Source organism: Equus przewalskii, chromosome 1 (assembly GCF_037783145.1).
Source record: "Equus przewalskii isolate Varuska chromosome 1, EquPr2, whole genome shotgun sequence".
Lineage (NCBI taxonomy): Eukaryota > Metazoa > Chordata > Mammalia > Perissodactyla > Equidae > Equus > Equus przewalskii.
In genome coordinates, this window is record NC_091831.1 from 83,546,384 (window position 1) to 83,569,218 (window position 22,835).

The window sequence follows — 22,835 nt, forward strand, 5'->3', positions numbered from 1 at the left end:
TCTCAAGTTGTAGAAAATTCTCAGTCGTTACCTCTTCTGCTTCTTTTTCTGCCAGTCCCTTTCAACCTGTTTCTTAAGTTCTTTTCCATCATCTCCTTACACCTGTGAGTTGCTTTTTTATCTTTCAATTCACTAATTCTATCTTTGACTCTTTCGTCTATTGATTTCATTAGCACATTTTTTATACCCAGATTTCTAATCAGTTCTTTTCCAGAGCTGATCTGTTCTGGAGTCATATCTTTCTGGCCTTATTTTATAATTTCTTGTTGTTTTTGGTGAATACCCATCTTTCCTCTCGAAGGCCTTGAAATGCTACTTTTTTTTTTTAGGTTTTCTCATATTTCCATTTCTTTGGCAGTGAATTTATCTCCTTATTGTTGATTTTCTTTCTCACTTTTGTTATGATTAGTTTTCTTGTGTGCCCCAAACAAGTTTTGCGTTAGCAGTTTAGAGCTTCTGAAATGCCAGTGTGGAGGACACCGCTAACTCAGTCGTTGGTTTAGGGCCTGGCCCAGGAGCTGCCTTTCCAGCTGTCTCTGCACCTGCTTGCCATCCCAGGGATGCAAATTTTTCAAACCTTAACCCAGAGAGCAGTTCCAGTTTTTCCTAGACTCCTTTCACAGGTGGCTGGACCTGACCTAGCTCCCAACTCCTGAAGTCTTGCCACAAGTCCTGGCCTCTGGTTCCCAGGTCCTATCCACGTTGGAGCACAGAAGACCCAAGGACGGAGCCACTAACTGCCCAAGGGAGTCAGGGAAGCCTGAGAAGAGAAGGTGCGTTGGTTAAAAGACCCCTACTGTGGGCCATGGCCAAAGCAATTGTGACTTGTGGAATAGACCTATTAGAAGCCCATGAAGGCAGAAGATGTTAGACCAGCAGTGCCTGTCAGTCCCTGGATGGAGAAGCAGCATAAGCTGTTTGACAGCAGAGTTGTGAGGGTGTCATACAGGCCCCTTAGCCAGGTCACCTGCCCAAAGGCTGGAAGACAAGAAAAAACCTGTAGTTTATGAATGCTGACCTAGAGGCAGACTGGCGCCACCATGAGGCCAAACCATAGAATTACACAGAGGAGGCAGCCCTTCTGCCTGCTTCACAGACCGCCTTCCACCATCTGGCACATCATCTTGTACAGGCCCTTTGTCCAAGGTGCATAGCGATGTCTGGGCCAGTTGCCCAGGTCACTAACATCAGTAAATAACATGCATGTGTCGTTGGTCAGTTGTCATTTTTATGAGCAATTTTTGTAATATATATGAGTCAACACCCATTTGGGATGAATTTAAAGAATAAATAGTTCTCTAGGTTCGGGATGGTGCATTTCAGGAGGAGAGAACACCAGGACTTAGAGTATTGGGGAATGACGGGATTAGAGAGCAGTGTGGGGTCGGTAAGGGGGCTGAAACCAGAGAAGCAGGCAAAATTCAGAATTTTGAGATTTACCCTGTTGTTGAGAAGCCCGCACAGCCTTCTTGACAGGGGAGTAACAAGATCATATTTACGTCTTAGGAGGAAAACTGATGGGTGCGTGAATGAGCTGCTGGGGCAGAGAGACCAGAGGTAGGGAAGATGCCACAGTCCAGAGGAGAGCTGATGAGAACGCACAATTCTCAGGGATAAGCGGGCAGAGAAGGGAGAGGCGGCAGGGGAAGGAGAAGGAGAAAGAGGAGGAGGGGGTAGAGGGGGGAGGAGAAGAGGAAAGAGTTGGGATGCAGGGCCCGATCCTGCACCAGGCCAGGCAGGGCACATTGGTCCACGTCCCTCCTCAGCCACACCCTGTGTCTCCCCATTATCTCCAGTCTCCCAGCAGGGGAGGCAGCTCCCAGCCCAGCCCTCATCAGGGAGTGGCCTACCACATGCTTCCCACTGGAAGCCGGATCTGGGTTTTGACCCAGCTCCAGGCCCTAGGACTGAACTAAAACCCAGGGTAATTCAGGAGGCCCTGGGCGGCCTCCCAGCCTCCCCTCCATTCGTGCCCATTCACCACCACCCCTAGCCCAGCCAGCAGGTCACTGGGGCCACAAGTCCCCACCTCGGTGTTTTGCTTGGATCCTCTGACTGGGCTGCCACCCCCACCAGGATCTCCCTGGAGATCTCCTGAATACACCACTTCCGTCATCAGGCCCTCATGTGGGAAGGCGGATGCTACAGGTGTGGCCCCTGCAGTCACAGACATCTGAGTTTGAGTCCTGGTTCAGCCTCCAGCCAGCAGCGTGGTCATGCTTGAGTTACTTCGCCTCTCTGAACCTCAACTATTTCATCTGCAAAAGGGGACCAGCAGAAGCTCTCCTAAGGTTGTTTTAAGAAATACATGCAACAGCCACTGCAAAGTGCTCAGTATTTGCTGAGAATTACTGGCATCTGGAAAGTTCTGGATCAAGGTTAACAGCTCTGGTGAAGCTTCATTGCTTGCACATCCTTCCCCATCTGCCAGTGAGTTCTTCCGGGAGAGGAACCACATGTGATTCACGCCTGGAACAAGACACACCTTGGAATTGCTTGTTAAGCAGATCAAGGAAAGTGTGAATGAGTGACCACAGCTCTCTTTGCCAAAACTCTGCCAGTCAAAGCATTCCTAGTGACTCCTGGGGGAGACCTCTGACTGTGACGTGGAGGACTCCATTAGCCATCAGAGCTGGTGCCCTTTGGATGGGCAAAGAGCAAACAGGGGCAGGGATGCGGAGTGAGGACCACGCGTCCGTAGACTCCCCACTGGCCGGCCCTTATTTCTCTACTCTCCCGGGGCTCCCCTGCCTGGAACTTGGGGAACACCAGCTCTCAGAAGGTCCAGAGCTTCTCCTCCCCCCGCTGGCCCCAGAGTGACCAAGCTCTGGCTGTCCGTCCCCTGACTCCCATCTATGGAGACGGTAACTGACTCCCAAGCTAGGCCTGCTTTGGGGCGGGAGCATTGCCAGGCTGGGCCCTCTCTCTCTAGTCCGGCTCCTCAAAGCCCTCCAGGCCTCCACCTTGGCGTCCATCGGGCCTGCATTGCCCGGTTGTAGCAAGAGTCCAGCTAAGTCAGTTTAGCGAGAATCCTCCACCCTTGATGTCTGATCCCCCTCACTACCTGATCCGATTCCTCATCCCCGGCCCTTGGCGTCTGCTCGCTCTGGCTGCCTTCACCAAGAACCGTGTCAAGTCGGTTTAACCAGAAGCCTCCCTCTCCCCCCACGGATGTTTCCTCTTAGTAATTTTCCAGCCACTGACCCCCACCCTGCTCCGTGGCTATAAATCCACTCTTGTCTGTGCTGTATTTGGAATTGAGCCCAGTTCTATATCCTAAGGGCTCTTCTCGCCTACTGCAGTAGTTCCTGAATAAAACCTGTTTTTCCCACTTTACTATCCAGCTCTGACTTTCTTTAACAGCCCCCGCAAGCACTGCCCAGGGAATCTTTTTGACAAAACCACAACCCCCTCCCGGCATGGGGTGCCCAGCCCATGGCAAGGGCAAGTCCCTTCACGGAGGACTCGGAAGGGGACTCGGAAGGCGCCAGTCCCTCCACCAGGACAGCCAAGCCGAGCTGTCTATTTGTCCAGCTGCGTGTGCCCAGCGCAACACCATCTTAGTGGCCTGCCTCCCACCATGGCCTCACCTCCCGGCGCCTCTCCCTCCCCCTGGGGCCCAACATCCCCATTGGCCTCCCGTTACCCGCCAGCCCCCATCCCCAACACTTTATGCTCTCATTGGCCTCCAAGCCTTTGCACATTCTAGGCCCTCTCTTTGGAACCCTCCCAGTCCCCTTCTCTGCCCGGCTATCTCTTCTTTCTACAAGGCTCTGGTTCCTCCTGAAAACCTTCCTTCCATCAGCAGGATCAAGACTCCCTGTCCATGTGGTCAGAACCTCCCCGGAGTGTTGACACATCTCAGTGGTGGTCAGGTACGTCTTGTCACCTCATCTACCTCTCTGGAGGTCACCCAGGTCTCCAAACACCAGTGGCCTCCTCTCGCTCCTGAGTGCCACCTATAGCTGAGGCACCATGAATAAACCATAAAATATGTGTACACAGAGACCTCAACTGTCCCATACATTCCCAGCTGGTGAGAAGTTGCTGCGGCCCACAGGAGGCTGGACATTCCTCTTAATCCTGAGGCTGCAACCACCACTCCTGATTCACTGGGACACCCCACCTGGCTACCCCACCTGGGCCTCCCACCTGGGCATCCCACCTGGCCACCCACCTGGGCGTCCCACTTGGGCATCCCACCTGGGTCCAGCAGTCTTTTGATGGAAAGGGTTGGCTGTTGCTGTCCCAGATGCCATTTGCTTTGAAATGAGACCCCTCTCTCATGCCTGCCATTTCTCTCTTCCCTCATCTGAATGATTAACCTCATAAACCAACTGCCAGCAAGCCCACCCCTGAGCTGGCAAGGTGCCCCCTTCTGCGTCCCCGTAGCCCCTGTTCACACATGCATATCACCCCTGCTTGTCATCAGTCCTGTGCACGGCTGTCCCAGGGAGACTGTGCCTGATCCACCCCAAAGTCCCCAGCACCACCCCATGAAAGAATAACTGGAGTGAACTTCTGCCTGGTGCGTCCCATGCTCCTCACAGACAACACGGAACCTGAAGACTTGTCCCCCCGGAGAAACATCCATCTCCAGAGTGGGAAGGTGTATTCATTTTCTGTTGCCACTGTAATAAATTATCACAAACTTAGGGGCTCAAAACGGCACAAGTCCATTACCTTCGAGTTCTTGAGATCAGATCTAAAATGGGTCTGCAGGGCTGCCGCCCTTCTGGAGGCTCCGGGGCATCTGTTTCCTTACCTTTTCTAGCTTCTGAAGGTTGCCCGCGTTCCGTGGCTCCTGGCCCCTTGCTCCATCTTCAAGCCAGCAGCATCCACCATCAAATCTGTCTCTCATAGGACTTCTGTCCTTCCATCTCTTCTCTCTGACTCGACTGCCTCCCTCTTATAAGGACCCTTGTGATTACGTTGGACCCACCAAGATCATCCAGGATAATCTCCCCATTGCAAGATCTTTAACTGAACCACAGCTGCAGAGTCCCTTTTGCCATGTAAGGTGGCATATTCACAGTCTGGGGATTAGAATGTGGACGTCTGTGGGGAGCCACTACTCAGCCTACAGAAGCTCGGAGCCCAGAAGCCTTTAAGACAGTGAAGGCTCCTAGCTTGCCTTCTCCTTGTGCCAGGAATGCCCTTGGATGGCATTCTCAGTCACAGGCTCTCCCCCTACTGTTCCCGCCTCGCCCGCCCGCACCTAGAAGGGGATGGGGGAAGAAGCCATCACGCACCGAGGGGCTTCTGCTTGCAAGCACATTAATATGCTTGTGTTGTCCTCAAAACCACCATCTAGAGAACCCAGGAGTTTCCCTGACACCCCATCCAGCCCAGCTCCAGCTGGCCTGCGGGAAACCAGCCCCATGCTGCCTCACGTGGCTGTAACAAGGATGCTAGCAGGGCGGGCACAGAGCCTGGGTTCCAGACATCCCTGCACCCAACTCTGCCATTGCTCTGAGCTCCTGCCCACAGCTCGAAGTTCCCATCCAGAGAAGATCCAGCCATCAGGAGGATCCTCGGAGCCCCTAAACCAGCAGATACAGGACTTGGCCAGACCCTGGGCCCACTGGGGCCAGGCTGGGGACAATTGATCCTGCAGCACCCAGGGGGCTGGTCCGGAGGGTCATCATGCCAAAGCTGGGCCACATCCTGGACTGGACCCTGGGGATGGAAGTGAATGGTCTGGACCCTGCCTTGTGGAGGGGACAGTCTGGAAAGCAGACAGTGATAGGAGAGCAAGAATATGACAGCTAGAGGACCCTTCCAACCACAGTCACAACAGAGACCCCACTGCAGCCCCGCACCCCACCATCCCCTAAGAGGGGCAATGGTAGCCCCCTCAGGCAATGCGTTGACGCAAAGATGCCTGCATCCAACATTCACCCCAGCCTTCAGGGCTCTGGGGACCATGTCCCAGACCACGGCCCAAGGAGGCCTGAACGTCAGAGGGTAAGACAACCGACCCCAGACCGGGAGCCAGAGGCACCAGCAGACAGAGAGGGCACTTGGGTTGTCCCATGAGAGTCTGTTGGAGCCAGGGTCTCCAGGTGGAGGGCTGAGCCAGACGTGGTGTGGGCTCATAGCCACCCGAATCCAGCCACCAGACCCTGTGAACAGTCCCTGCCACCTCCACATGCCAGGCATCACGACCTAATCCTGCTCTGACCCCAGCACTCCCCTGGGCCTGGGACCCCAAATCTCAGCAGTGGGTGGGCTGGGTTCTTACTGGTTGAGACCCTGCCTGGGCAGCCTCTTGGCTGCTGGCAGTGGTTCTGCTGAAGGCCACACAGGCCCCACCTGGGGACATCCTTTGTCGCGTTGATGGAAGCACTGTGGGCCAGCCTCAGTCTCACCAGCAGAACCCTCCCCACCCCACAGGCAGCTCTACCTGGGCCCCAGAACTCCACCTGAGGCTGGAGTCACTGGTCTGCTCACCTGCCAGGACCCCAGCTTCCCCGGAGCCAGCCCCTGCCTCCCTGGGGCCCGTCACCCCAAAATCCAGGGCTGATCTTCCTAGGGGCCAGCTGGTGTGCACCCGGGCTCCCTCCAGCACCCAGGCTTGCCAGTGGGCAAGGCACAGTCTCATCCCCTCCAACCCTGTCTCCACTTGACTGCAGAATGATCACTCCAGAGCCCGAACCTAACTGTGTTCCTCCCCTTCTTTATAGCCTTCCATGACTCCCCAGTGCCCACAGGATAAAGGTTGGCATTCAAAACCCTCCCCACCTGGCCCCTATCTACCTCCAAAGCTTCAGCTCCAGAGACTCCTTATTCCACCTCCTGTGTCCCAGCCCCAGTGAACATCTCCCAGCTCCCTGGAACCCCTGAGCCATCCTTACCTCTGAACACCCAGTTCCAGGCCTGGAATGCGCACTGTCCCCTGCCACCACCACCCATTCCTCTTCTCTATGGTCAACTCCTATTCATGCTTCAGTGTCCCAGTCAATGTCACCTCCTCTGAAACTTTTCCCGATAGCTTCAGAAATTTAGTGATTTCTTCCTTTGGGCTCCCACAGGCCCCTGGATATAGTGCTGCTGCAGTATTTTTGGGGTCCAGCCCTGGTGGTCCAGTGGTTAAGATTCAGCTCTCTTACTGCTGTGACCTGGGTTCGTTTCCTGGTCAGGGAACTGCATCACCCATCTGTCGGTTGTCACACTGTGATGGCTGCATGTTGCTGTGATGCTGAAAGCTATGCCACCAGGATTTCAAATACCAGCTGGGTCTCCCCTGGTGGACAGGTTTCAGTGGAGCTTCCAGACTAAAACAGACTAGGAAGAAGGACCTGGCCATCCACTTCCAAAAACATTGGTCATGAAACCCCTATGAATAGCAGTGGAGCATTGTCTGATACAGCACCGGAAGGTGAGGGAATGGTACAGAAAGACTGGGCAGAGTTCCTCTCTGCTGTCCACAGGGTCGCTAGGAGCTGTACGCAGGATCGCTAGGAGTTGGAATCAACTTGATGGCACTAACAAGTACTTTTTGGTACTGTTTCATTATGTTTTCATTCGGTGTCCCCCGCTTAGAGTGGGAGCTCATAAAGGACAGAAGAAGTATCTTATTCATCTCTTTTTTCAAGACCTAAGACTTTTCCCATCATATTACCAAAATATAGGGCATACTTACTGAATGGATAGATGGACATTTGGGACAGAAGGGACAAGATGGATAGATGAATGGATGGATGGACGGACGGACGGATGGATGTATGGATGGGAGGATGGGTGCAGGAGAGTCAATGATGGATAGCGGACGGGCACATAGATGAATGGATGGATGAATGACAGTAGTTTGATGGGGATGGGTTGTTAAGTGATGAAGGTGGATAGATGGATGAATGTTTGGATTGTGAGGAATGATGAATATTGGGTAGGTAGGGAGATGGATGGATAGATGGATGGGTTGTTGGATGGATTAATGAATAAGATATGAATGATGGATGGATAGGTGGGTGGATGATGAGTGAATGATGGATAGATGGTGGATGGATGGATGGATGGATGGGAAGGTAGTGAATGATGTATAATAGGTATGCAAGTGGATGGATGGGGGTATCCAGGGATGAATTAAGTGCTTGGGAGAGAAAACAGCAATAAGAAAGAGGGAAGGGCTAGCAGAGAAACCTTTGCTGGGGCCATGGAATCCATCTATTCTTTCCAAGCTCCCCAGGTTCAATGGGATGAAACTCAGCACTAAGGCCTGGTGTTAGACCAAACCCCACCTTGCATCTAATATTTCAGACTGACTGTAGGCATGCCTTTCACTTCCTGAGACCTGTAAAAAGAGTCAGAGAAGCTGAGCAAGGCCTGCAAATTGGAATGATTTTTTTGGATTACAAATCAGCCGGTAAGTGAATCCTAGCAAACAAAATTACATCACCAATAACCCCACTAGTCCTGAGGGTGGGGTGGGGGTGGAAATAACAGGAATATTGATTCAAAAATGTATCCAGAAGAATGAGATTCCAAATCCAGGTGGCCAGCGGGCTGGGGTGGTCACTGGCGATATGCGGTCCCTGGCAGCATGCCACAGGGCAGGTAGTGATAGGCCTTGCACACTATGCAGTAGAAGCAGGTCCACATGTCAAAGATGGCCACACAGGCCAGCATGTCATAGCCTGTGAGCTCAGAGAAGCTGCAGAGAGAGACAAAGGTGGCACCAGGGCTCTGAGGGGCCCCACTCCTCATTGCACTTGGGAGCTGGGGGTAGGGGCTGTACCACACATGGGGACTCCAGCAGGATGATGCAAGGCCTGTTTGGTTGAAGCCTCCAGAGAGAGACTTTGGCTGGGATGGACAGTGCAGGCATGAGGTAACTGAGAGAGAAATCAATTGTGCACAGAGGCCGACTGTCAGGAGGAGAGCAGACGTGGTTTGTGATCACACCTTGCACTGCGCCCCGCCATTGTCACGTACTACTCACCTTTCCACTTACGACTCCACACAATCTACCTCCATCTTTGTCCCTGGCCTCTGGATGTCTCTCTCTGACTTCCCATCAGTTATGAGCTGAATTGTGGTCCCCCCAAATTCATCTGTTGAAATCCTAACCCCTTAGAATATGACCTTATTTGGAGAGGGAGCTTTAACAAGGAAATGAAGTGAAAGTGAGGTCAGTAGGGTGGGCTGTAATCCAACCAGTGTCCTCATGTAAACGGGAAATTTAGACACAGAGATAGACACTCACAGAGAGAAGACGATGTGAAGACACAGGGAAAAAAAGAGTCATCTACAAGCCAAGGAGAGAGGCCTCGTGGCCCTCAGAAGGAACCAACCCAGCTGACACCTTGCGCTTGGACCTCTAGCCTCCAGAACTGAGAGGCAACAAATTTCTCTTCTTGTTGAAGCCCCATCTGTGGTGCCTGGTTACAGCAGCCCAGCAAACCAATACACCATTTCTAGGTGTCTGTCTCTTTCTGTTCCTCACTCTGTCTCTCTTTCCTCGTCCCTCTTTTGTAGGGTGGCCAACAGTCCTGGTTTTCCTGAGCCCATGGGGGTCTCCACAACTTGAGTCTTGGAGGTCAAAACCAGGAAAACTGGGACAAGTTGTTCATCCTACATCTTTTATCTTCATTACATCTCTGCCTCCCCACCTTTCTCTCCTCTCTCTCCTTCTCTCTCATTCTCTTTCTCCCCCCACCTCTCTCTGAGGACTCCCTTGCTCTGTTAACGTCTCTCGTAAACATTTGTTCTACACACAGCGTCTGGGCCTGTGTGTGGTCTCCGGGATTATCAGGCAGGTGGGCGGTAGCTGGAAGGCAGCAGGCTGGCCGGGGCAGGGGTCTTTAACTCTGGTGATCACAGAACTGCTCAAAATGGGTGAGGCCCAAGAGCAGCTCCCGCGGCGGTACCCAGGTAGCCGACCCACATCCGGGTCCAGGATGGGCCTCCTTCACATTGTGATTCTTGTTCTGTTACCTTGCCCATTACACTGCCCCCAGGTAGGGAGGAGCTGAGAGTGAAAATGCATTCAGATGCTGGTGTTAGCAAAGACTGGCCACAGCTGAAGGTGACAAGATGTTCCTTGTATCTTAAGCTGATGCCACTGTTTGCAAGGCATGAGTTTGACATACTAAAGTATTCATTGAGTGAATGGATGGATGGATCCATTAACTCATGGGATTAATTAATTAGATCTTCATCATTTGAAGGCACAATTATGTCCAGGTATCTAGCCCCCATTCCTGCCCAGTGGTTTAACCACAGTGGCTCCCTCTCCCTCCCAGGAAGGGCTTGCCCTCAAAGGCTCTGCTCCACCCCAGGTGTCAGGAGAGCGACAGCGGCAGTAATCCAGGGACAGCATTTACAGCTGGCAAAGCTTCCTCATCGACACTGCTGCCTGTCTCCATAGGATTCTTATCTCCACTTGTCATTTTATAATGACCTCAAACCCTTTTTCAAAGCCACTAAGAAACTAGAACTAAAAAATAAACTCAACGGAGAGCCAGGCATAGCTCCATCCTTGAGGATGGGTGCAGCTGGGAGCCAGCCGTTTTGAACTCAGGCCCTGAATGATGAGGTGGCGTTTTTCCATGCCCAGGTGACTCCCTGTGTTTCGGTTCAGTGCCACAAATGCCCCCTCAGGAAACTGTCCCCCTGTTTTTGCCTCCCACTCTGAAGCCCCCCAGCAGGGCAGAGTGGTGGACAGATGGGGCTGAGGAATAGCCTGGGGTCTCCGGGCATCAACAGGCTGCCCCCAGGCTGCACCTACAGGGCCCATGGGGCCCACATGAGACGGAAGGTCCCCTTCCTCCCCAGGCGTGCTGAGAAGACACCACACTGAGCTTCTGCCCCAGCCAGGTGGCCTGGATGGAGAACAACCTAAGAAAGTCCCAGTGACGGGCCCTCTGCGAAAGGACCGGCTGCTGTGGTGCGCAGTCCAGCCTCAGAGCCTTCGGAGGGGAAGGACCTGCCCACACCCCCGGCCTCTCGGGGTGTGCTTCCTCTCCTAGCAGACCTTTCTGGAGCTCAGGCTGGAGCCAGGACCCGAGAACAGGAAGGGGCCTCTGCACCACCACACCACCCCGGTGTAACAGAGCCAGACTCGGCCTGGGAACAGCAAGAGGAGCGGGAAGCAGAGGGAACATTCTGTGAGGGGAAGGAAGGGATGGCCTGGGCATCCGGCCCCAGGGCACGCAGGCCCAGAGCCGGTTCAGGGGTAAGGCCAGGCCCAGGACACTCGTGGGACCTACCCCAAAAGCCCTGAAGTAATGCCAGCAGAGGCCATGTGTCTGAGCCCCTCAGCTACCATTCCACCCACCGTATTCCGCCCAAGATGGGCAGAGCCTGAGGCAGTGACTTGCCTAAGGTCTGAGACACAGCAAGCGCTTTCCAGACTGGGACTGCAGAGAAAGTGGGGCCTCTGAAAGGCACCCAGAACCCCGCAGCTGAGAGCGAGGAGCAGCCTGAGGGTGTGAAAGGGCCCTGGCCTGCGGGTCAGGAGGCCCAGCGCTGGCCCTCCTCAAAGGGGGCCATGCCCTCTCTGGGCCAGGTCTCACCAGTAGCCAATGAGGGCCATGGTTTCCAAACTGGCTGTTCTGAGCCCCAGGGTGTGAGGAAACCACACACAAACACATACACACAGAGACACGTGTGCTCACAGGCACACACACAAACACGCACACAGACATGTACACACACGTGCACTCACAAACACATGTGACGCCACATGCACAGGCAGGCTTCGACCAAAAGAATTCTTTTCTCCTCTTCTATGTCAGATTTTGATGACTGAAGCCAAAAAAGATGATCATTCGTGGGTTGAAAAGAGGCAGCAGGATGGCCCGTCCTTCACCCCTCTTGCTGTACTTTCTCTCTGCCAAGGACCAAGCCAAGGATGCACAGAGGGGCCTGGGACATGCAAAGTGCCCACAGAGAACCCACCCTCTGCTTCTCCAGAGCTTGCTCTGGCGCACAGTACGTGCTCCATGAGTGCTCAGACAAGATAGGCAAAGAAAAGGGGTCAGCCTTTACCCTTCTTATGGCACCCACTAAGACAGAATGTGGCGGAGCCCCACATGACCCAGCAACCACTTACCACAGCTGAAGGAATTGAGGACCACTGCAGTCTCGGCCGGCTGGGCTGCAGGGCCCCGAGGGCCTGAATTGAGCGTGGACAAGGCCAGGAGACTTAAGTCGGGTCAACAGTGTAAGCCAGTGTGGAGACACCAGAGGTGGCTCCACTCCTAACAAGGAGCTGAAGGAAAAGCCTTTCCTTCTCTCAGCCTTACTTCAGGGGGTCCCAGCAGGGGCAGGCCGGCGGGTCCAGTGCATATATTATCCACCTGGGACACACTGTCCCACACTGTCACTCCAGGCACAGTGACTGTTGTAGGGCCCTAGCAGGGACCCGCTAGGCTGGCGGGTCAGAGGGTCAGGATGCCCAAGGGCCATGGCCCCAGCACTGCCTCTGCCTCAGAGACAAATGCCGCTCAGTTCTCACCCTACTATCCACAGGGAGCCCAGCCACCCTCTGGCCCCAAGCAAGCAGACCCCTTTGGTGGAAGCCCACCTTTCCCGGACCTCCCGGCCTCTTCTCACCGGCCAGACCCTGCGTGTCCACCGACACTTCAGACTGAGCATGGCTAAGCTGAGCAGGTCTAGGGTGAAACTCTTCTCTCCACAGTGCGAAGGAAACCGCGAACTGGAGCCACACGGTCCTGGGCTCTCGGCTCACCTGCCCTCACCTGCGATAGGACTTCAGGCAGGATGCCCTGAGCTGCTGAGCCAGTCTCCCCACCGTCAAATGAGAGTGGCAATAGAACCCCTCGCACCAGGGGCCAAAGAAGAAGAGATTATGGGTGCAAATGTTCTTCCGATCTCCTGCCAACTCCAGGAAATAAACCTGACCAGGAAAACCTAGTCTGGGCCACACTGGTTAGAGGCAAGTTGTCATCACCATCATCAATACATACGACAATATTATCTGGATCAGCATGGATCTAATCTCCATTTTTCCTCTTCAGGGTGCTCTGCAACCCCTCCTTTACTCTTCAACTCCTGCCTAGCCCACCTCACAGCACCTTCCATCCACCATCCCAATTTCCCTCCCCCCACCCTCCCGCCCCTCCCGCCTCATGAGGTTGACCAGATGTCTGAGGGGTTCTCCACGGTGTTAAGTCAGGTAACCAGACCTGGAGACTCCAGAGTGGGCTCTTGCCAATCCTATGTACTGACTTTGGTGCGCCCTCTGCTACACAGCACCCAAGAAGGTAAAAGCAGAGCTGGGGCCTCCAGAGCATCACCTCATCCCTCCGCAGACTCTAAGTCACAGGTAGGCGGTCCTGGCGTAGAGGGCGTGGGGGCGGTCCAGCTCCTCTGCGGACATCCAGTGCTCTTACTCCATGAAGCCAATGTGCCCCTCGATGGATGTCTTTTTTTGCCTCCAATCAATACGGTGACATTGTGCTCTCCAAGGTTGGTCTTAAGTCATGCAGGATGAGAGACAGTCATTCATTTGTGCAAAAAAAAAAAAAAAAAACCCACAAAACTCTTTTCTCTCCACCTATGGGCCCCTTGCCTATCCTCTCCACTGGAGGTAGTGTGTGGAAGGCAGGGGTGTGGTCAGCACTGACAGATCACATTCTAGGAATGCAGTGACTGTGGCCCAGGGGGCTCAGGAGAACACATGATCGAAAAATACGTTGTTCTGTTTTTATGCTATAAAATTCTAAACGGTAAATTTAACATAACAATAAATTGGAGTATTGTCCACATTTTCATGCATACTGTAGGTGAGACTTTAATTTGTAATTACCACCAATGAAGCCTAGTAAAAGCCTTGAGTCACTGGAAGCCAGTATTCACAGGTGAGATGATGGATGAAGCCGTGTCGCCATGAGTAATGATGTAATTAGCATGAAATAAATGGCCCTAGGGAACTGAAAAGTCCAGAAGATCAATGATGTTTCAATGCACAGCTTCCAAAGAGGCATGGCACTGTGAGTAATAAAAGTGTTGCTACCTTTTTCTCATGGCAGGAAATATGAAATTAGCCAGGAATGGCTCACTTGGCAATAAAGAAAATGAGGAGATGGTTCTTGGACCTGAACAGGGAGAAATAGTGCCTGGACACAATGCAAAATCTTCATGTGCACTTATTAGACACTAAATAAATACAAAAATATCTCTTCTCTACCCATCATTTGAAATTTTTATCGACAAATCACAGTATCTCACATGGGTCTGTGAATTTTGCAATATGTCTTCAGACCAAATTACTTATATAAACGGAGGCCCTGAGTCAAGTATTCATGTGATAATTTAAAAGCAAATCAATAAAAGAATAAAAGTAGAACATATAACTTCCAAACCCGTAGAGGAGGAAAAAGAAAATACAGAAAACTTGATCATCCAAAAAGAGGGGAAAAAAGAATCCAGAAGAAACCAGAGAAAGAACCGTAGAAAATGAATGATTAATAGAAAACACAAAATAAAGTGGTAGAAAGAAATCTAAATGTATCTCCAATCACAATAAATATAAATGAACTGAACTACAGGTTAAAAGACAGAGAGTATCAAAATGAAACAAAACAAAATGCAGATATGCACTATCTACAATGGGCAAGGCCAGCTGTAAGGACATAAATGGTCCGAAAGGAAAAGGATGGACAAAGACTAACCCGAGGGCTGGGAGAGCTCTGCTACAATCAGATGAGCTGGACTTCGCATGAAGGAGCACTTTAGGGTGGGGCAGGCAGGAGCTGGTCTAGACCATGCAACAGCAACCCACACGGTCCTTCCAGTCTGCAGCTGGCGAGAAGGAGCCCTCGATATCTGAAATAACTTGCCCAAAGTCGCTCAGATAGAGAGCGACATGGTTCAGATTCCAGCCACACCTGTTTGAGTCTGAAGTCTCGGTTCTGCACCCTTGTTACTTCAAGCATGGTCCCTAGGCCATGCATCCACACCACCTGGAAGCTTTTCAGAAACACAGAATCCCAGACCCGACTCGAGACCTACATATTTCCTCAGAGTCTGAATTCAATAGGATCCTCCATGATCTGTATGCACTTTAGAGAAATACAGCTCTAGCACTCTGCCAGCCCTTGTCACCCGCTTGACCCCCAGGCTTACCTGGCTTGGGAGCCATGACTCGCTGACATCCTTAAATGTCATCCTCTTCTTCCCTAGATCGGCTGAGGAACAAACATTTTGAGCTAAGGTGAGTGGCTGCATGGCCTCAACAGTTCGGTCTCAGGAGCAGCATCTCATTAGCACAGCTGTGTGAGTGCAATTATTTGAAAACGCCATTGTATTTTGCCGTGATTACTCTGTTCGGAGCAATCAATCGCTTTACCGGATTATCTGTACTACAAAGGCACAGCCTGTTTGCTCCCCAGGAGCACGGAGGTATCCACTGCCATCACCACCACCTCCACGTTAAAGCACGTCAAACTTCTGGCAGTTCTCCTTCTCAGATCTTCCCGCTTTCAGAGCCTTGGTGAGAGGGCGAGCCTACCACTGCCTTTATCCCCCTTGACTGAGCACCCAGGGCCCATCTTCTCCCCCAAGATGCCCACCACGCACCAACATTCCACTCCCCTGCTGCACTGGCCACAGGCTCGGTCCAGGCTCCTTCCAAAGGGCTTCCGGGCCCTCCTATGGTCTCATACCAGCTGCCTCTCCACCCTTATCTCTTGCCATTGCCCCACCGGGTTCCCACCCGCAAAACGCTGCCCTTCCCCACCTCTCTGCCTTTGCACAGGCTACTCCCTCCATGGAAAGCCCTTCCGTCTGTCATAACACCTCCCACTTCACAAACACTGCCGTCTGCCCGCCCCCCCCGCCCGATTCCCATGTAACTACTATGGGATGCAGCCTGGGAATCTGTTTTGTTCAAAGCTCCAGGTGATTCCAGTGCATAGCCAGGGTTGAAACAACCGCTGCAGACCTGCTTCTTCCACGTGCGGCTACTGAGCGCTAGAAATGTGGCCAGTGCGAATTGAGACGTGCCGTCAGCATGGGGTGCACACCAGATCATAAAGACTGAGCATGAAAAGAAGAACATGAAAAGTAAAACAGCTCAATTTTTATATGAATTATATTTTGAAATGGTACTATTTTTGATATATTGGGCTAAATGAAAGGTTATTAAAATTAATTCCACTTGTTTCCTTTTTGCTTTTTTAATGATGCTACTAGGAAATGTAGAACTGCAACGTACATCGGGTCTGGGACCTGGAGGCAATGAGGGCTCACGGGAGCTCAGAGCTCTGTGGGTTTATTCTCCCAAGATCAATTTGCCAGATGCTATGCCTCTGTCTGTCCCCCTGGAGAACAGCACCTCTGACTGCGGCCACATCCTTTGTCCCTCATCAGATGGTCCCAGGGCTGGGAGGCGGACCCGAGGGCACTGTTCCCTGTGTCCCTGAGCTGTGTCTGGGCCTGTCCAGCTAATTGCTGGGGCCGACGAGCCCGTGATGGGAAGACAGGACATGTCAGTGGAGCTGAGGCCACCCAGGCTGGAGCCTCGAGACCAGAGCCAGGCCCAGGCTGTCCTGGAGCCCAGGGCTGTGTCCAGATGCCAAAGGAACCTCAGAGGCATGCTCCGTGCTGGCACCTGGTAGGCACGTGGGGAAGGGTGGCACAGTGGGACCCATCTATGGCGTCTCGACAGTGTCTAAGAGGGCCTGAGACTTGTGGGCAAATCTGGAGATGGGCTGTGTCACAAGGCAAGGAAGATTTAAACCTGGGCCCTCCCACGGTGGCTCATGAGGGGACGAGCCCTGACGCAGACTGTTCATGCTCCATGACTGCATGGCGAGCACTTCACACAGGTTTCCTCATCGGATCCTCAAGCGCCCCTCTGAGTTTTGGATTCGAATCTCTGCTTCATAGATGGGGCCACAAGAGTCAAGAGCAGAAAAGCGATTCGCCCAAGGAAAGTAAAAGTTTTCAAACTCAGTCTGACTTATCCCCTGATGCCTGAGCCCTGAGCAGGAGAGGGAGTAAGGAATCGGGCGCGCTGGGTGATGGGCAACGGGGTCATTGCACCGTCCTCTCTCATTTTCTCTCTGTTTGACGGCTTCCATTACCAAGGTTGCCAGTGCTCTCTCTGGTGACAGAAGCCCCAGTTCCCCGCTCAGAGCTGAGCCAGACGGGCAGGATCCAGACCAGGCTCAGCTGAGAGGAGTTGCACCAACCTCAGCCACCAGGAGAGGGATGTGACCGGTACTGAGGCAGCCAGATGGAAGATGGCTATTCCGAGGCTACCAGCCCTGTCCCTGCCCCTGGCCCCTTCCCTCCCTGAGTTGGCCTGAGAGTGGCCCTGAGCCAGGCCTACAGGCAGCCCACCTGGCCTGATCGAGCTGAGGATGCAGACATCTGAGAGCTGGCATCCTCCTCGAGATCGTGACCTCTCACACTAGACCTCAGGTGCTGTCCCTAGGCAGGCTGGGGTGTGGAACCGACTGTCCCCAAGCTGGGACCCCACCTGCCCAGCTACATCAGTGGACCTTCAGGCTTTGATCCTCCAAAGACAGACGGTCCTAATTACGGCGTCTTCTGTACCCCAAGGCTGCCCCGACCTCCCCACCCTCGCCTGGCTTCATCCCCAGCTCCTTGTCTCCAGGCTGTGCTGAGAGCCTGGGCGGACCAAAGCTGGCAGTGGTCTCATGAGGAGGAGGAGCAGCCCTCTCTGCCCTGGTGGTGCCCTCTGAGGGGTCCCACAGCCAGGCTCCCTGTATCTTCACATCTTCCAGAGCTTGGGGCCAAACAACTCTGTTCCTTTTTAAAATCTATTTAAATTTTTATTCTGACATAATTCTGACTCATAGGAAACTTGCAAGAATAAAATAATAATTCCCATATACCCATCACAAGGATCCTCCAAATGTTTACACTGACTGTCCCTCTCTATCTACCAACCTATCTACCCATCTACCTAGACAGACATTAGTATTTTTTCTTGAACCATTTGAGAGCGAATTGCAGACCTGATGTCCTATTATCCCCAGACATTCGGTGTAATTTCCTGAAAACAAGGACCATCCCTTACATAACCACAGCACAATGATCAAAATCAGGCAATTAACATTGACGTGTGCCATGATCTAATCCTAGCACAAACCTTACTCAGATTTTGCCATCGATCCCAAGCACGTCCTTTATGCCAAAAAAAAAAAAAAAAAAATCCCAAGCAGGCATTGGACTCGGCTGGCAGGCCTCTTCAGCCTCCCTTCACTCTAGAACCAGCTCTGTCTGCCCACCCACAACCCCCCCCCCCCACCCCTCCCACCTCTCTACAGAACCCACACCTTCGCCCGGGGAAGGCTGGGCTTCAGAGGAAACCCCACTGACCATGGCCGCCCAGCCTTTCTGGAATGCACAGCTGAAAGGAACTTGTGTTCCACGCTCTGGGCCCCACCCCAGCACAGAGGCTGGCCTGCAGGGTGACCCGGCTGGGATGCCAAGGGCTGGGCACACAGCACTTGCCTGGGGCCACTTGCATTCCAGATTCAGGCACTATCATGTTCTTCCTGAAGGAGTCATTTAATGCTAGCCTTGCCCACTCCTCTCCATCCTAAACCCCTCAGGAACCCCCCCACCCTTATTTCCTGTCACACCCACAGTGGGTGCCAGGTGAACGTCTAGATGACTGGGTAGAGGTGGCCTCGTCAATGAGTCCCCTTCATGGTGCTTGCTGGGGCGTCTGGCCCCCAGCAAGGCCTCAGGCAACATAGGAGAGTGCAAGGGGACAGTTCAGTACCACCTCTCAGGACATACCTGGTACAGTGTGAAGAGGGAAAGAGGAGAATAGGATTATCAATAAACGGGACATGGGGCATAAGAATTTGGCATCTGCAGCTTTAAGGGGGACGTTGCGACTCTAAAAGATCAGAGGTGGACACTCCCTCACTCAGATTCCTCACTCAACCTAGGTGCTCACTGATGAGGTCCTTTGTGGGGGACATGGAGATAGACCCTAGCATGGCTCCCAACGAGTCACACCTTTGTATGAGCCCCTCCCCTTAAGTGTGGGCAGAATCTGTGACTTTTACCCAAAAGAATAGGGCAAAGTCGAAGGATGGCAAAATTGCAGATGTAATTAAGGTCCCTAATCAGTTGACCTTGGATTAATCAAAAGGTAGATTATTGGGCGTGGACCAGACCTTCCTTGAAGGAAAAAATCGGAGGAAGTCAGAGACTTTCTTGCTGGTCTTGAAGGAGGAAGCTGCTGTGAATTCATGGCAATGAGTTCCGCCAACAGCCTCAAGAGGGAGTTTGGAAGCAGAATCTTCCAGGCTCTAAGGGGGAACACAGTATGGCCAACACGGTGATTTCAGCCTTGTGAGATCTTGTGAGGTCCTGGAGAGAGGACCGAGCCATGCCTGGACTCCTGACCCACAGGAAATGCAGGGTAATAAATGGGTGTTGTTTCAAGATGCTAAGTTTGTGGTGACTTGTTACTTAGCAATAGAAAACGAATAGGGGAGATCCAGAAGCTTCCGGTTCAGGTTGCCATTGGAGAATGTTGCTGGTCTCTCTGCTTGTGCCCCGACTGCCCGGCCACTTTCAGGGCAGCCTTTTAGAAGCAAGCATGTTGGTTTGCTCCGGTGGTGTCTGTGTCCAGTTTCTCCATCAGCCAATCCTTCTGGAGACATGTGTTAACAGGGTGGCTGTGCACAGGGCCACAGCCCTAACCTCCCCTCCTGCCCATCCTCCCAGGGTGTCCAGAATGAGCTGAGGTTCCTGAGGCTGCCACCTCTTGTGGGCACTCCTGCACCTTCTGGGACACAATGCAAAAGTGGACTGGGCATGTTCTGACCAACTCCGCATCCTCAAGCTCCATTTTGGGGCTTCCATGAGCTCCAGCCTACCAATCCATGTCCCCTCCCCAAAGCTTGACCATTTTGATCACGGTCATGGAGTGAGGGCTGCGAGTTGTCGGTCACACTGCCCTGGCTGCCTGACTCTAGTGCACTCTCCCTCTAGGACGTGATGCTGCTCTCGACCTCGGGTCCCGACAGGGGCTGCTGGCAGCCCAGGGCAGTGTGGTCCTTGGCGACTCCTCTGCTCTGCGGTGATGGGAAACCTAGCAGCTTTCAAAAGGGGCCTTTTATTCTCAGCCTTGTTTTATTTGGGTTTTGAAACTTGTCAAGTCATTTCTCAGGTTGCTGTGCTTTTTGTCACAGCCAAAGTCTTCTGAGTTGAAGAAATCCTCGAACAAGCAGATTACCCATATGAAAGTGGAGAAAGAAGAGAAACAGAAAAACTATATCAGTTGCTAACCCGATACACGGAAAGGTGGGCAATGGAAGGCGCAGAGTTACTGTAGTGGTTGGCCCGGGCATCACGGGGTATAGCTCAGTTAGGGGAACCTCAGAAGGAGAGAGAAAGCTCCTGGTGTACAAAGCCTCGAGTAGGCCAAAAGAGCCCTAGGGAAAAAAATGAAGTTTTGCAGTTCATGAGTGGTATACAATCTGTATCAGGGATGCTGGAGATGACCAAGGCATCGTGGCAAAAACTGCCAATGCTGACGTTACCAAGGGGCATCGAGAAAGCAATTGAACTGCATCCTAAAGATGCTACCCCAGCTCACCTTATGGGTGTCTCGCATTATACGTTTGCTGAAACGCCTAGGCATCAAAGAAGAATTGCTAAAATGCTGTTTTAACTCCCCCTGGTCCCACCCATGAAGAGGCCGTCGGCTGCTTTCACAGGGCAGAACGAGTGGATCCAAACTCCTACAGCCAAAGCTTGCTTCTTTTGGGGAAGACACACTTGACGCCACACAACAGACAGCTGGCTGCTTTCTGGCTGATGAAGCCAAGGACCATCCAGCACGCAGAGGAGGATAAACAGGGACAGACAGGGGCTGCTCAGGTGCTTACAGGTTTCATTGACAAGAACTGACAATTTTTCAGGGAAGAAAGCACATGAAATAGATAATGAACTTCGCCTTTTCACCAAATCATGAAATAATACACTAACCATAAAAAGGAAAGAAAGAAAGAACGAAGGTTAAGCGGCTCGGCTAGTGGACGCCAACAGTCAGCCAGAGACCCCTGGAAAAGCTTTCTGCCCAGCCCCCCTTCCTCTGGGCAATGAACACAGCTTTACTGTTCCCATGGGGAAAAGGGAACATGAGGAAAAGAAACAGCTAGAGAGAAAAACACCGATTCAGGTTTTTAAGATAGGAGTCCAAACATCTATTTCCTCTGTCTGGGAATATGTAAAGTTATGTGGGAGAAATAATTTGCCATTCTCTACTGGCTCTAAAAGTCTGGTGTGGAAGCTTAAACCTCTTTAAGAGAAAAAGTCTTAAAATATTATCCAAAAGATGAAAGCAAAATGTGGTATTAAATACAATGGAATAGGGGCCGGCCCGGTGGCACAGCGGTTAAGTGCACACGTTCCGCTTCTCGGTGGCCTGGGGTTCACCGGTTCAGATCCTGGGTGCGAGCATGGCCCTACTTGGTAAAAGCCATGCTGTGGCAGGCGTCCTATGCACAAAGTAAAGGAAGATGGGCATGGATGTTAGCTCAGGGCCAGTCTTCCTCAGCAAAAAGAGGAGGATTGGCAGTAGCTAGCTCAGGGCTAATCTTCCTCAAGGAAAAAAAATACAATGGAATAGCATTCAGCTTTTAAAAGGAAAGGGATTCTGACACGTGACAACATGGATGACTCTTGAGGACGTTGTGCTCAGTGCAACAATGAAATGTCAGTCACAGAAGGACACATGCTTGATGATTCAACTCCTATTGAGGTACTGACAGCAATCAAATGCACAGAGAAGGAAAGGAGAATGGTGGCTGCCAGGGCTGGGGAAGGGGGAACGGGGAGTTGCCGTTTAATGCAGGTACAGAGTTCTGGAGATTGTTAGCCGACAGTGTGCCTGTACTTAACAGTACTGAACTGGACACTTAAAAATGGTTAAGATGGTAAATTTTATGTTATATATGTTTTGCCACAATAAACATATACATATGTGTATATACTAAAAAAAGAAAGAACGAGAGAAGGAAGGAGGAATGAAGGAAGGAAGGAAGGGAGGGAGAGAGGAAGGGAGGGAGAAAGAGCCATAGGCATTTTGAACCAAGAACTCAGAGCCACGAGAAAGTGCTGTGTCCGTCCACCTGGGTTGCACCTCTTGCTTCATGACAGCCATCTGTGTAGCTGAGCAGTGACATTCTGCAGCCACATGTCACTGTCTGTACTGGGGTGGGGCCCACACCTGCTGGTGCAAGACTCTCAGCACCTGAGATGGCTCATCCCCCAGGTGGATAATGTCCTACACTGTGGTGGTCAGGCAGCTCCCCAACACCTCACCTTCCCCGGGTTTTGGTCCGTCCAGGCTCTCAGCCCAGCCTGGAGACAAGAAGCTGGGGATGAAGCCAGGCGAGGCCAGGGCAGCCCTGGGGTCCAGAAGGCACCATAATTGGGACCGTCTGTCTTTGGAGGATCACAGCCTGCAGGGGCTCTGATGCAGCCAGGCAGGAGAGGCTTCAGTGTGTGGACAGGCCGTTCCATGCCCCAGCCTGCCTGGGGACAGCACCTGAGGCCTGGTGTGAGAGGTCAGGACCTCGAGGAGGATGCCAGCTCCCAGATGTCTGCGTCCTCAGCTCAGTCAGGCCAGGTGGGCTGCCAGTGGGCCTGGCCCAGGGCCATACCCAGGCCAACTCAGGGAGGGATGGGGCCAGGGGCGGGGATGGGGCTGACGGCTTCAGAATCCCCAGGATGCAGAGATGGCCAGACTCAAGAACCCTCATAGATTTTCTGAGGCTCAGAGGCTACCCTCCCCCAGGGGCAGAGCCAAATGAGATCCCCCAGGTCCTCTCTCAGTCAGGACCCGATCCTCCCTCCCTGCTCCCTCT

General features: G+C 52.5%; 1 pseudogene; it reads left to right on the forward strand.

Moving 5' to 3' along the window:
* Window positions 1–20,044: 20,044 nt before the first annotated feature.
* Window positions 20,045–20,874, forward strand: LOC103550409 (regulator of microtubule dynamics protein 1 pseudogene; annotated as a pseudogene).
* The last annotated feature ends 1,961 nt before the right edge of the window (window positions 20,875–22,835 follow it).